This window comes from Notamacropus eugenii, chromosome 1 (genome assembly GCF_028372415.1).
Source record: "Notamacropus eugenii isolate mMacEug1 chromosome 1, mMacEug1.pri_v2, whole genome shotgun sequence".
Taxonomy (NCBI): Eukaryota; Metazoa; Chordata; class Mammalia; order Diprotodontia; family Macropodidae; genus Notamacropus; species Notamacropus eugenii.
The window spans coordinates 552,104,563-552,119,288 of record NC_092872.1 but is presented as its reverse complement, the minus strand read 5'-3'; the positions used below and the strand labels follow the sequence as shown (position 1 = coordinate 552,119,288).

Sequence of the window (14,726 nt, the reverse complement as noted above, 5' to 3'; positions counted from 1 at the left end):
AGTTAAGAAAAACAATCTACCCATAATTATTAAGGACCAAACAGGCCTCACTAGGATGGAACCCTAGCCATGTGCATTATCTGCAGCTGAAGGGGCCCTTTAACCCAAGAAGGCTATTGCCAGATCTACCTGGGGCCCAGAAATGGATTATATTGGTATACTTTTAGTCATGTGACCAGAAACAAGTCACTTGCATTCTATGAACCCCACTTTTATAATGTATAAATGATAATGGTATCTATTTTGCAGAGTTTTTGTAAGGAATGTATTTTAAGATCTGTAAAATACCATAGAAAAGTAGACTATTATTACCCATTATATTTTCATGGTTATAGGTCCTGTCTATATAATTAGATGATAAGCTTAAGTCAGGGACTATGCCTTATATGATTCTGTTGGAAATATATAAAGTGCCACAACAACTAGTAGAGAGCTTTCCTAGAAAAAGAATTCACTAAATATTTATTAATTAATTACTTGAGAAGAGTGGGGAAATCCAGGCCAAATGATCATCCAATTACTATATATTTTTTAAAATAGTGTCAACACCAAGGGTTGGCGTGTTGTCTCATTTTCTATTGTTTCTATTTTCTTTGACCCACCATGTCTTTCAGAAGTGATTTAGTCTCTATTTTAAATTCTTTCTTTAAAGGTCCTTCACTGAACATAATGTTTATTGCATTTTTGTCAGTAACTAATATGTTTAATATTTCTTCTTTTGTGAATTTGTTTGTAAAATTTTTTATGCCACAATCCAAGGTCAATTTCTAAAGAACTTATGCCGGGCTGAGATTGTGTAGATTCCTTTCTTTACCAGTGAGTAATCAGTAACCAGAGAGACATCACATCTAATTTCTCTAAAATTTTATTCAGGTTCTCAATTGCATTGCTGGTTACTATTCTATTGATTTGCTTATGTCTCAAAGTGTTCCCCTGCTACTGTTAGCCTACTTTTATTGTTCTACTATCTTTTTCTTTCTGCAGCTCAATTAGCTTTTCCCTTAAGTGTTTAGATGTTATCAGCTATGTGTATGTACATGCTTGTACATATATATAGAATGTACATAAATATTAATAGAGAAATAAATACATATATATAACAGTGATTCAATGTGATATCTTTAAGAATGGTAATTTCACTCTTCCTATAATAAAATCTACTTTATTATCTTTTTTTGAGATAATTGCTACCCCTGATTTTTTTTTAAATTCAGATAAAAATGTAATAGAGTTTGCTCCCTACACATATTTTAATTCAATGAACTTATAAGTTTCAGGGTAGTTTCTTATAAGCAAAATATTGTAGTTTTTGTTTTCTAATTGATTATGATATATTCCCTTCAGTTTTGTGAATAAGTTTATCCCATTTGTGTTTGTCATAATAATTATTATTTGTGTATCCTTTCTAGCCACTTGTACTTTTTCTTTCCCTTTTCTCCAGCTTCCCTCTTTGCCAAGAAGATGATCACGAATGGCAAGTTAGGTAAATATTTCAACTGTTAATCTATAATTGATTCAGTTTCTCTCTACTTAGCTCTTTGTCTTCCCTTATCCTCATGTTCCAAATACAAGCCTGTTCTTTCAAGATTCCCTTGTAATCCCTCCTTCATGCTCTACCCCCACAATGGAATTTGTTTTACTTATAACTAGCCCCTTACCAATCCTACCCTTCCTCATAAACCCACCTGACCCCTGTTGACCTATTTCCTTCTATGGCTAGAGTGTCAATTCCCTGGGTTCTAGCTTCAGTGCTGTTCTCCTACTATGGAACCAGCTTGCTTATTGACTGTGCCTTCCACTTACCCTACTGGATTCCATTAAGAGCCTCTTTGGGTTTCTGGAAGTATTTTTGTGTGTTTTTGACTGTATGGAGGAGCTTATGCCCATCCCCTCTTTCTTTACAATTGATTCTTGTAGTGCACCTTTAAAGTGAGGAATCTGGGGTTTTCTAGATTTTAATACACCAGCATCTTAGTTGAAGCTGGTTTCAAAAGCAAATGAAACCTTCCAGAGGGGAAGATAGTGGTGAGAGCCCCTGGAGAAAAAAGCTACACCTAAAGGGAGAAACAGAAGTGACAAGGATGTAATAATAAAACTCCTAGGAAGGTGGGTACACTGAAAACACTGGCCAGCCTTTCATAGTAACTCAGCATAGCTACAGACCTTGCCTGATGACTAGATCAGAAAAACAGATAAATCAAAACTTCTCAAGAGAAAATTTTAAAATACTTCTACAAAAAATAATAGACTAAAAAGTAAAAAAAAATTTGTGCATCCCAAAAATCTACTTCCCATTTAAGCAAGTTTACATTTAATGGACACATTTATAAGAAAGAATTATAGAAGGAAGTGATAAGTATGAAAAATCACTTGAAAGAACACCACAAATCACTAATCATGAGAAATAGAGTCTAAGATTTTCTCTACCTTTTTTCAATAAGATAGGTAAATAAGACAAAAGCTGAAAATAGTAAATGTTTGGAAAGCTGTGGGAAAATAAATACACACACATTTTTATGGTGATGTGGATTCATTCAATTTTAAAGAAAAATTTCGGAACAATAGTAGAAATATAAAATACCTGTATATAATCTTTGATTTACCAGTAATGCTAAAGATATACACTACAAATATATTTATAGTAGAACCATTTTTTAAGGGAAAGAAAAAAATTAAGACAAAAAAATCTGACATTCTATGTAATGTTCTACATTGGTGCTCCCCCAGAACACACACACACACACACACACACACACACACACACACACACACATACATGCACACATACACATTCTTGGGAGGGAGGAGAAAGGAAGGGAAATAAGGGGAAATATGCATGATGTATAAGAAAAAAAATGACAGTAAAAGGTGAGAATAAAGAGGTTGCCCATCAGTTGAGAAATACTTGGATAAAATGTAGATTACAAGTGTAATAGAATATTAATTATACTATATAAAATGATAAATATTGAGAATAATAGAAACCTAGGGAGATGTATCAACTGCTATAGAATAAAATAGACTGAACTGAAGGAACAATCTATACTAGGACTCTTCAAGTAAGAAAAGCCACATAAAAATGCATCATAGTAGTGCTCAATTTTCCTTTTACAGGACTGACTGAAGTATCACTCTACTCGATTTTCTTTCCTCCATAATTTTTCACAGATTGAGGATCATGACAAAATACGTAAAACCTAGAAAACTTATGAGTTAAAATCACAAATATTTATCACACTCCTATTATATGGCAGGCACTGTCTAAGCACTAAGGAAAAAAAACACACCCACAAAGAAAAAAAATATAGAAGATAGACAGAAACAGAGAGAGTGGCAATCATGGAAAAAAGTTGGCATATGCTTGAGGAAGATCTTTTTGACTGCTGAATGGATGATAGTCTATGCTGGAGTATAGAGAGACTTGTGGCAAGAAGACTGATCAGAAGGTAGGTAACAAGCATTTATTAAGCTTTTGCTGTGTATGAACTTGCTCTGTTACGTCTTCAATACAAATAAAAACCAACAAAAAAAACAAAAAATAGTCCCTGCCTTAAATGAACTTACATACTAATGTAAAGAAGAAAACAGGAGATAAAATGAGGTGGTATAAGATACTCGGAGGGGGGCACAGTAGCTGTTGAAATATAGAAAAATATGGAAGAGGGGCACTTTGTTATGTTTTAATAGTTTCTTTCTTATTCTAAAAATCAGCGTCAAAAATGAGGAATTTCAAAAATTTGTTAATTATAAAATGAAAAATAATATTTTAGATAATTGTGAAGAAAGAGAAAAAAATCAAGGCCCAGCCTGTCAGTCAAAGTTTGAGGAACACTCTGCTTGGGGAGACCTCAGATAGCTCTGCATGTGGTCCAGAAAGGCTACTCAATGACAGTGGGAGTTAGCAGGGCTGCATGCCCCTTGAAGAGTGGGAACCAACACAGGTTACAGGCCCAATAGTCATGTAGTCATGTTGTCATTGAAAAATATTCAATGACAGTGCAATGATCCATGCATGAAGTGATAAGAACCTGCACCAGAATTGTCTCAGTGGAGAGAAGGTGGAATATATGCAAGAGACTTATTAAGGTAGAATCAACAGCACCTGGTAATTGATTAGGTGGGGGAAGGTAAGAGAAAGCAAGGAGACACAGATGACACCTAAGTTGTGAGCTTTGGTGACTGGGAGGATGGTAATGTCCTTGACAGTAAGTGATAGGGAAGCAGAATAAACATTTCTGAAAAGCAATTTTATATCTCTGATGGCTTATGTTAAGAAGGAAGGAAATAAAGGAAAATTAATTAATTGAATTTGATGGTAGAGAAGCTAAGATATGAATATACTAATATTCAAAAAGGAAAAAATATCATGAAATAATCAAAATCAAAGTTTAAAATGATAAAAATGAAGGAAAAAGAACAATTGAATATGTTTAACCAAATAGTCCTGGAAAACCTATACACAATAATTAAAGATTAGAGATAGTAAAATTGAATTATTAAAATCAGAAGGAAATATTAAAGAATCACAATTACTTTATTATTAAAGAATAGGTATTAGTAAATACCAATTTATTATTAAAATTATTAAAGAATAAAATTTATTAAAATCAGAAAGGTGAAAAGCAATCACAATAAATATATGACATAAAATTATCAAAAGCAATTCTTAAAAGTAAAATATCAGCATTCATATAAAATTTTGCTCACAATCACAAATGATAAGCAAGTAAGTGTAAATGAAATCAACTCCAAGATTTCACGTTATCCCCAGCAAATTGGAAAAGATGACAAAAGCCTGGAAAAGTCAATATTTGAAGATTTTTAGAAACATAAACATGCAAATGTACTGTTAGTGGAATTGTGAGTTGGTTTAGTCATTCTGGAAAGCCACTTGGAATTGTGATAAGGAAGTAATGAAAACTTCTATATCCTTTGATCCCAGGGTACCAGCACTGAGTATATATCTAAAGAGGACCAATAAAAAAAAGAAAGCCCACTGAAGTATTCATGACATTACTTTGTGTGGTAGCAAAGACCTGGGAACAAAATAGACAATCAGCAAATTGAAATTGGCTAACCAAGTTGTGGTACGTGAATGTAGTAGCATGTTATATCACTGTTAAAATGATCAATAGAGTGGCTATAGAAATATACAGGAAGATGTATGTGAACTGATATAAAGCAAAATAAGCAGAGCCATGACATATGGAATAAACAATAACAAAATAAAATTGATTTCTGTGAAAATATAATAACAAAACTTGATTAAAAAGAAGAGATAAAAAAGGCAGTTCTCCCTTTGACCCAGTTTTGTTATAAAAATGGAGGAATATGGATGCGGAACATTGTATAAAAGATTAGACTTTTCTAATGCTCTGGGTACGCTTTATGTAATTGTTTGTTTTGTTCTGTTTTTCCTAATTTTTCTTGGCTCCAGAACTGGAGAGCAAGAATGGAAGGAAGATTTCTGGTGCTTGGTCAAAGAACATCTCAGATAGAAGAAAGCTCAGAGACCTGAAATGAATATAAGCAGATAAATCAACAGGGAAAATATAAAAAGCAGAAATAAATATGGCCTCCAGATTTAATAAATATCTTCAGGCATTTATGAATTTAAAATTTCAAGAAAAGAAAAGTGATCTAATACTCGATAAGACACAGGGTACTGAGGAGTTTGAGAATATAGAACCACAACATGCTCTTCATGTGTATTTTAAAAGAGAAATGAGAATTATGACAGAATTTATGGCATGTACTGCAAAAATGAAAAGGAAATCTGAATCTATGACTGGAAAGACTTATCAAAGAAACCAAAGAGAGAACAGTTGATTAGGAATGCAAATACACAGAAGTTAAGGACAATCAAGGAAAAACGAGAAGAAACGAAAAACCTAGAAAATTAAAAGAAAAATGTGCTCTTTATTCAAGCAAAACATTCTGATATCAAAGACAGGATGCATAGAGACAATGTAAAGATCATAGGGTTTCCCAGAAGAACGTGTGACATCAAACACTGGATACCATAAAACAAGAAATAATACAAGAAAAATACTCAGAACTTATGAATACAGGAAAAGAAATACAAATAGGAAGAATTAATAGATCACTTAAAAAACAAAAACAATGCTGTAAACTCCAAGATTCCATTTGAACTGTTAGGAAGATTCTGAAGATCATCTGGCAGGGTAAGGTACCAGACACTGAGGTCCTTACTTGAAGTAAACTGCCAAGCATTCAAATGCTGTTTCAGAGAAGGCAACTCTGATGCAAAAAGTATGCTTGTCAAAACAGAAAAAAACCAACTATTTTATGGAGAACTTACACATCACGTGATGGCCAGAAGAACCAATACAAGGACACTCTCAAGGTCTCTCTTAAGAATTTTGGAATTGATTGTGTGACATAGGAGACACTGGCCCAGGACCACTCAGCATGGTGTGTCCACATCAGAGAAGGTGTGGTGCTCCATGAGCAAACAGGATTCAAACAGCTCAATGGAAATGTAGGGTGCACAAATTTAGAGTATTCACCCCAAATGTTCACACAGACTATTTGTGCTCAACCTGTGGTATAGGATTCCGAGTTCATAATGGTCTGATGAATCAGTTAGACACATTGAAATCTGATGTAATTTTGGTTTGCTTCAAGAATGAAGGACAATAACTAATATTTTAGTTAGTTGCAGCAAATAAATTCAGAAAAAAAATATTCCAAGATCAGGAGAAAGATCTTCAAATACAAAGGAAAGGGAATTCAAATAGTACAAGACCATTCTTCATGCACCAAAATACACAAAAGAATGGAATAATATGCTCTAAAGAGCCATGAAGTTAAGGGTGCAGTCCAGGGTGACCTAACCAGCAAACATGAACTTAAATGAAAAAAGATGATGTTTAATAATAAAGAGGCATTGAAAACATTCTATGAGAAGCATATTCAGAGCAAAGAGTCAAAAATGGAGCCCTAAAGAAGGGGGCGGGGGGAGGAAGGAGACAGGGAGATGAGATCTGTATCTGCTCTGGACAGGGTTGATCCTGATTTCTGAGCCTTGGCCCAGGGCACATAATGAAGCACATGGTAAGATGAAGTTCTAGAGGTACATATTTGGGAAGGCATCAAGGGGTGGCCAAAGTTACACATCCAATCAAAGATGGGTCTGAGATTCTCCTTGATCAGCAGCACAGCTTCCTGTCCTGAAACTGAAGCACAGAGCAGATAAGCTCCTTCCCACACATTTCAGCTCTTATGAAAGTCTTGTAGTTAAAGTCTTTGTGCTAAAGAATTCTTTCATTGTCTCTCTAACTTCTCATATTTTGCTTCTAGTTTCTTTGAATTTGCATCCAACTTGTAGGCTGCCTGCTCAAGAGCTGCTACTTTCTCTTTAATTAAAGTGATCTGGTCTAGATAAGACTGAAGTGCTACATATTTCTGGTTTAAGTTCTTTCAGTTTCTACTTATGTTTACTGCAATATCATTTATTTCTAGATATTCAAGCTAGTCAGTTCATGTTTTCCAGAAGTTTATAGTCTTCACTGGTGTGTCCGCTCACCTGTCCTGGCATAGCCCCATGATGTCCACCTCGGTGGTTCTGTGGCTTCCTTGGCTATTTCCACCGCTGCATCGTCTAGGCCACGGAAAGGAGGAAGGATAAGGAATAAAGGAAAGGATGGGGTATAGGAGAGGAGTGAGAGAGGGGAGGAAAGGGAAGGGCAGTAAGGGGAGAAGGGAAGGGCAATAAGGGGAGAAGGGAAGGGAGAAGAGGGAGGGGAGAAGAGGTGGGAGGAGAGGAAAAGGGCCATTTAAAATATTCTTTAAAAAAAAAAATTCAAGCCTAAAGAGATCATTTGCTTTTCAAACATCCTAGACAATAGAAATGAAAGAGGAATGAATGAATATAGCAGCCAAGTACAGCAATAACAGAGTTGCAGTAGAGAAACCAGTAAGGCAATTCTTTCTAAACACAAACAAGAAGATGGATAAAGGTAACAATGAAGAGGCCTGGGCATTATGAACCTCACGGCAAATACAGCTAAATCAATCTTTTCTCAGGGAAGTGTGGAGAGGTTAGGGACTACATAACAAAATGAGAGTATATATGAAAAACAATATCCTCAGCCATAGAGGAAAGTTTGTGGTGTTCCTCGGTCAAATCAAGGATTGTCAGTGAGTGGAAGGTGACTCCTATAGATTCTTAGGAAGAAAAAATACCTACAAGAGAATGAGTGGGGAGGAGGGAGTATTGAAAAGGGAGAACAAAAAGGAGGGGTCTTGGTTTAGTTGTAGGAAAGAGCTCCACTGTAGGTGAAGAATGATGTTCTGCTAAAGAATATGATGTGGTCTTGAAAAAATCATTTGTACTACCGTGGGAGTGGGGAAGTGAGAACTCCTGAAGACAGCTGGAACATTGGAGAGTGGAAGAGCATGGTCCCTGGGAGGTACATGTTATGGCAAATAGGGAAAGAGGTTAATTAGGAAGAAGATATAAATCAGTGGTGGGCTACATGATCAGAGACATTAGGGAGAGGAGTTCCACCATAGGAAAGTGTCCTTGATGTCATTTGCAGGAATACGCAGTTTGAAAAATGAGACCCAATAGAAAAGGGGAATCTCCAGGGCAAGTTCAGTCCAGGAATCATAGAAATTTCCCAGAATGGATACTTGCTAATATTTTATTCCATTTAACAGATTGAGCCTAGGTAAGTATAGGGACCATGAACCACAGAATGAGACTCAAGCAGAGAGACAGGGAGCATGAATAATTAAGAGAATGAGAAATATCCTCTTTGGAAAATGGACTAATGAAGTGGATAGGTTGAAGGGGAGGAAAGGAAAGGAATAATCTACTTGACTAAGAAAAAAAAGAGAGGAAGAATTAAATAACCAGACAAAAACAGGAAATAAAAATGAACTAATAAGTAAAACCCCAAAAGGAAAGGGGTAACTAATGGGAGGAGGGGGTTGAAGGTGAATGCAAGGAAACCATTAGAAACAAGACCACTTTAAAAAGAATTAGCTAAAGGAACTGAAGGAGTTAGTACTGCATTTATAGTAGATGAAGGCAAAATCATAAACTGAAAATAATATTAGACACAAATGGAGAAAATATAAACATATCTCATAACTTTAAATGAGAATAGGTTGAATAATCCAATCTTTTTTTTTTTTTTAAATAAAAGAGTGACAGACTATAAGAAAACAAAACACTACAATCTGTGACTTAGAAGAAACACAGTGGGAAAAAAAAGATACAACCAAAAGAAAGCTGAGGGGATGGAAAAAAAAAATTTTATCAAGTGAATCCAAAAAAGGAGAAGTTGCAGTCATGCTATCTGTCAAAGCAAAAATAAACATCCAAAAAATAAAAATGGATAATCAGGGAAACTACAATATGGTGAAAGGAACCATAAACATAATTAATCATATAAAAAGTTCAAACATCAAAAAAATTATTATCTCAATAGATGGGTGACATCTTGACTGATCAGCCACAGATGAACACACTGCATCTTGACCATAACATCATGATATCATTGATTCTCCTCAAATACAAAGGATGGACAACATCTCAATAGGTCCATCAAAACCTTTGACAAATCATACTACTCTTTTTTATGCTAAAAACCCTAAGATCTTTTTTCTACTTAATATCATTTTTAAAACCTATCTAAAAATAAAAGCAAGTTATCGCATGCAATGGGAATATATTAGATTTTTTCTAATAAATATGGAATGAAACAAAAGTTCCTACTCTCCTCACTAGTTCTGGAAATATTAGCAAGTATAATAAGATGAAAGAAGGAAATCAAAAGCATAAAATAAACAAAGAAGAGATAAGCTATTGTTATTTGTTGATAATGTGATAGTGTATTTAGAAAATCCTAAGGAATCAGAAATGAAACTGAGACAACTAAGAATTTCAGGTTATGAAATAATCCTTAAAAAATCAACAACATTTCAATATAATAATAACAAAATCCAAGAAGTAATAATAGAAAAGTAAAACTAATGCAAAATTAGTAAAAAAAAAAATGTGTAAATATCAGAAGATTGACATAGGAAAGTACATAAAAGAAATGTATAGATTCAGGTACAAAGTGCTCCTTAAGGAAATAAAGAACAAGTTAAATAGAAGAATATTCAGTACTCATACAATAAAAAATGACAGTGCTACTAACATTAACACATTTAATACCAAAACAATCAAACTATCATGGGTATACTTTATAAAACTTCATAAAATTATAACAAAATTCATTTTGGACAAAGATCAAAGTAAATGATGAAAAAATACAGTGATAAAGAGGAAATAGCACTTCCAGAACTCAAACTATATGTTATATCAAATACCAAACTATTTGGAGTCATCAAAACCATCTGGTATTGGTTAAAGAATAGTGAGATAGATCAATGCAATACATGAGGCAGGAGAGAATCAGAAACAAGAGAACTCAATAACCCAATGTTGGTAAAGTAGAAAGCATTAAAAAAATCAGATTCAGAAAAATATAAACAATAACTGCTACAATGTAAATGGAAAGAATAACCAAAGAGAAAATTAAAAGTTTTTGTAAGAAAACCAAAAAAGATAAACCATGACTCTACTGAAGAAATGTCACAGAATATCCTTCTTCTTACAAATTCCACAATTGTTACAAAGGGGCAGCTAGGTGATGCAGTGGATAGAGCACCAATGAAGGAGTCAGGAAGATCTGAGTTCAAATCTCACCTCAAACACTTGACACTCACTAGCTGTGTGACCTTGGGCAAGTCACTTAACCCCAATTACCTCATCCTGGGCCATCTCCAGTCATCCTGATGAATATCTGGTCACTGGATCCAGATGGCTCTGGAGGAGAAGTGAGGCTGGTGACCTGCACAGCCCTTCCTCCCTCAAAACAAAGTCAAGTGCAAGTCATGTCATTATTTCTCTGATAGCATCGTCTTCTTCAGCAATAAAGGACGAACACACACACAATTGTTACACAAAGTACATATTTTCTAATTTTTTCCAATATATCCATCAGTTGTGCTGGTTTTTTTTTTCCTTCAAAATTACTAATTGTTATGTAGGATAGCTCTCTGGGAGGGAGAGAGAAAGGGGTACTGGAGATAACTACAGTGATGTAAAAATAAAACCTTTTTTTTTTAAAGAATAAAGGAAGAAGGAGAGAAGGAAAGGAGACATAAATGCTGGAAGGCAGTTAGTAAGAAGATGGTCAAGGAGAATGCAGTGAATTCATAAACCACGTCTAGGATAAACCCTCAATAATGGTATAGATGGAACACTCTCTAATCAGTATGGTAGAGCCCTAAGGTAGACATTGTAGAGGTGTGAGGACTAAAATCTCCAAGGCAATTGCTGAGAATTAGATAAAATAATAATGAAAATAGTATTAAATAACAGAAAAATGCACAAAATAAGAAGAGTTCCAAAGAGGATATGAAAACAAATGACTTTTTGTAATGATTCTATTCAACTAAAATATATGTTTTCAAAAGCATAAATAGAAGGAATTTGCGGTTTCATATATGCATGCTTTTTCCTTATCTCTGTATTTGGTTATGTGCTTTTGTTGATGCTTTTTAAAATTACATTTTATTTTATTTTCATGAAGATCTGTCTTCAAAAATATGGAACGCCATGCATTTGTGTGTCATCCATACACAAGGGCCATGCTGATCTTCTCTGTACCATTCCAATTTTAGTATATATACTACCGCTGAGAGCACTTTTGTTGATGGTTACTAAATTCAGAATATTTTAAGAGAACAAATAGAAACAGAGCTTTCTAAACTATGCTTGATTCTTCATGCATGAAAAACATCCAGGAATTTCTCAGTCATGCAAAGTCATTTAGGCCTTTCAAATCTAAAAGAGAAAAATAGAACCCAAGTGACAAAATGATGTGTGACTCTGCCACCACCATCCCCCTTCCACATACAAACCCCTTCTCTCCTCCATAACCCAGATAACCCAGATCATAACTACCTATCTTTATGGACACAGAATGTACCCATTACTCTGATCAGTCACCTTGAAAATATTTTGATTACAAAGTAGAACAGTTAAGTGTGGTTTTTTTGCATTGTATTGTACTGTACTGTATGTATTATATTGTATCCATCGTATGACTCCATCATGGCACCAGGAAAAACAAAATCAAGCACTTAGTATTTATTGAGAAGCTCCTACTAGGTGACATTGGTAGAGTACATTGCCCTATGACAAATTTATGGAATATAAGTATATGGATAAGATACTTACTAGTTACATATGGGTTGTCATCTACATTGCTGGAGAGACTGCCTGATTCAATGAAATCACAGATATGTTAGAAGATTTAAGCACATATAAATACATATTTATGTTTAAATTTTTCATTCATGTAGTCAACTTTTATAGGTTTTTTTTAAGTATCCTTTAGTAGGAAGCAGAGAAGAATAGACATCTAGCACTATTTATGCCACTATAAAAATAACAATAACAAAAATAAAATTTGCTAGAATTGATTGAGTGCTTTTGCAAAATTATTTATAAATGTCTCATTTTAGCATATCAACAATACATGGTAAGTGATATTATCACCACCAATTCATAGGTAAGGACACTGAGTCAGTCAAGGCTTAAGGGATTTAATGACTAATTACCAATTAGTATATGGCCAATCTGAACTCTGGTCTTCCTGACTCCAGGACGAGCACTGTATCTACTATACCAATTAGTTGCTAATAGCTAGTAGGTAATCATGGGAAGCAGGGAGGGAATAGTAAAAATTCCCTTTTCTGGGGCTCAGTGACTTAATCTGTAAAATGAGACTGGAATAAAGGATTCCTGCTAAATAAAAATCCTATGATCCAATCATCACCCTTTTCCTCCTTCAGTGGCACCCAACCCATTTATTCAGGAGACTGTTGGACTCCTATTCTCTTTCGTCTAGTATATTGCAGTAGAGACTTCCCTAGATCAGGATTCACAATCCATGGGAATTTGAGTCCTGCCTCTGATGGTGTGAAAATGGAGAAGTCACTTAATAACTTCTGTGAGCTTCAGTTTCATCACCTATAATATGATTATGACAATATTTGCATGACCTAAATTTCATAAAGCTATTGTGAGGAAGATATTTTGTAAATCTACAAGTGTACAATTAATCTGAGCTGTTATTAGTACCAAAAGAACTAAGAGGAAAGGATATGAAGCTTATTCACAGCAAAGTATAAATGAATGAGCTGATTTGAAGGAATCTCTTCCCAGGAAGATGTATATTCATAGTAACTAAAGCAATAAACTCAAAGGACAAAATAAACACAATAGAATGTCAGGCGTAAAATAGATACATATTTACATGGGCAGCTAAGTAGAGGCCTCTTGAAATTACTCACATAGGTGATTGCCTATTCAGCCTACACTGAAGGCTGCCATTGACCACAGGACTATGTGGAACCAAAATAAATATCGAAGTGACAAGATGTTCTCAGCACTGTTTATTTGTCTTGTTCAGAAAATTATTTTAGTTTTGATGACAAATTCTTCTTGGAAAAAAGCAATAATGTTGATTACATATAAAATTTGGAATAGACAAATATTCTGTGATCAGAAGAGTAAATTACTCACTTTTTGCATGATTTGATTCATCCAGTCTGTTATTCGTCTTCAAAGTTTCTCTCTTTTATTTAGAACGGTTATGACTTTTAGTGGGAAAACGTTTAATCACAGAATCCTATAGTACCACATATTAGGACATTGGCAGTAAATAGTGAAACTCTAGAAGCTCTGAATAATCTAAATGTAATATTTCCTAGAATACCATGGAGAAGTATAAGGTGGTGTCAAGAAGAGTGCTGGTGATGTCAATACGCAACAAATTAGGATATCATCAAAGGAATGATTGAAAATGTCTGTGTTAGTTACAAGAAAAGGGTGAGAGAATATCAAGGGACCGACTGTATACTCCAGTAGTGTCCTCATAAGGTCAAGAGTAGTTAAGATAGGCTCTTGCGTGTTGGGTGAACTTCCTTTCATCTCATAACAAACTTATGGGAGATACATGGGTATGGAAAAGAATACGTGCTGAGAAATGTGTGTGCATGTGCACACAGACAAACTATATTACAAAGACAAACTATAGAACAGAATCTAATACATGATAAATATATAAATACATATGTAAATGCATTGTATGTATATGTGCATACTAAAGCTATGTTGCTTTGAGAAATTGCAACATTCTTTAATTACTCCTGAAAAAAGAATCATCTATATAAGTGTATATACACAAATATGTGCATATAAATCTATATGGATGTGTGTAATGTACATATACACCCATGATTCTATCATTTTGTGTTTGTATGTATGTGCATATGTATGACATCTACATGTGTATATGTATGTGTGCATGTGTGTAGAGAGAATCGAAATACAGGCCTATAATTTCTATGGAGGCCTAAAATCCCCTGATTTTCAGTCATGACCTCAGTATAAAGTACCCCAAGTTCTTGGGGCCTGGACAGTAGAGTACAAACTCAGTCATGTTCTCCCAAGTTGGACCTGTCAATAGAACATACATCTGTCATTCCAAGAACCAACAAATTTAAACTCAAAGAAGAAGCTCACCACCATTTTGGAGTCAAAGGTGATGATTGTTTTCTGTCTTAATACAAGGATTATTGACGTTAATAAAACCACAGTTCATTTAAATAACAAAGTATGTGCTTTTAATTTT

The 14,726-nt window shown here is 34.4% G+C and overlaps 1 long non-coding RNA gene and 1 other non-coding gene across 2 annotated transcripts in view; one reads left to right on the top strand and one right to left on the bottom strand.

Moving 5' to 3' along the window:
* LOC140520380 (uncharacterized) overlaps positions 1-7,596 on the top strand; it is a 59,280-nt gene extending 51,684 nt beyond the window's left edge. Inside the window, exons 2-4 of the long non-coding RNA XR_011972483.1 lie at positions 1,442-1,483; positions 3,255-3,446; positions 5,438-7,596. This is a non-coding gene — a long non-coding RNA (uncharacterized lncRNA). The remainder of the gene's footprint in view (positions 1-1,441; positions 1,484-3,254; positions 3,447-5,437) is intronic.
* Positions 7,597-11,625: 4,029 nt separating this feature from the next.
* LOC140521762 (U6 spliceosomal RNA) lies at positions 11,626-11,730 on the bottom strand. Its single transcript, XR_011973062.1, has one exon. It is a non-coding gene; the product is annotated as a U6 spliceosomal RNA (small nuclear RNA).
* Between the last annotated feature and the right edge of the window lie 2,996 nt (positions 11,731-14,726).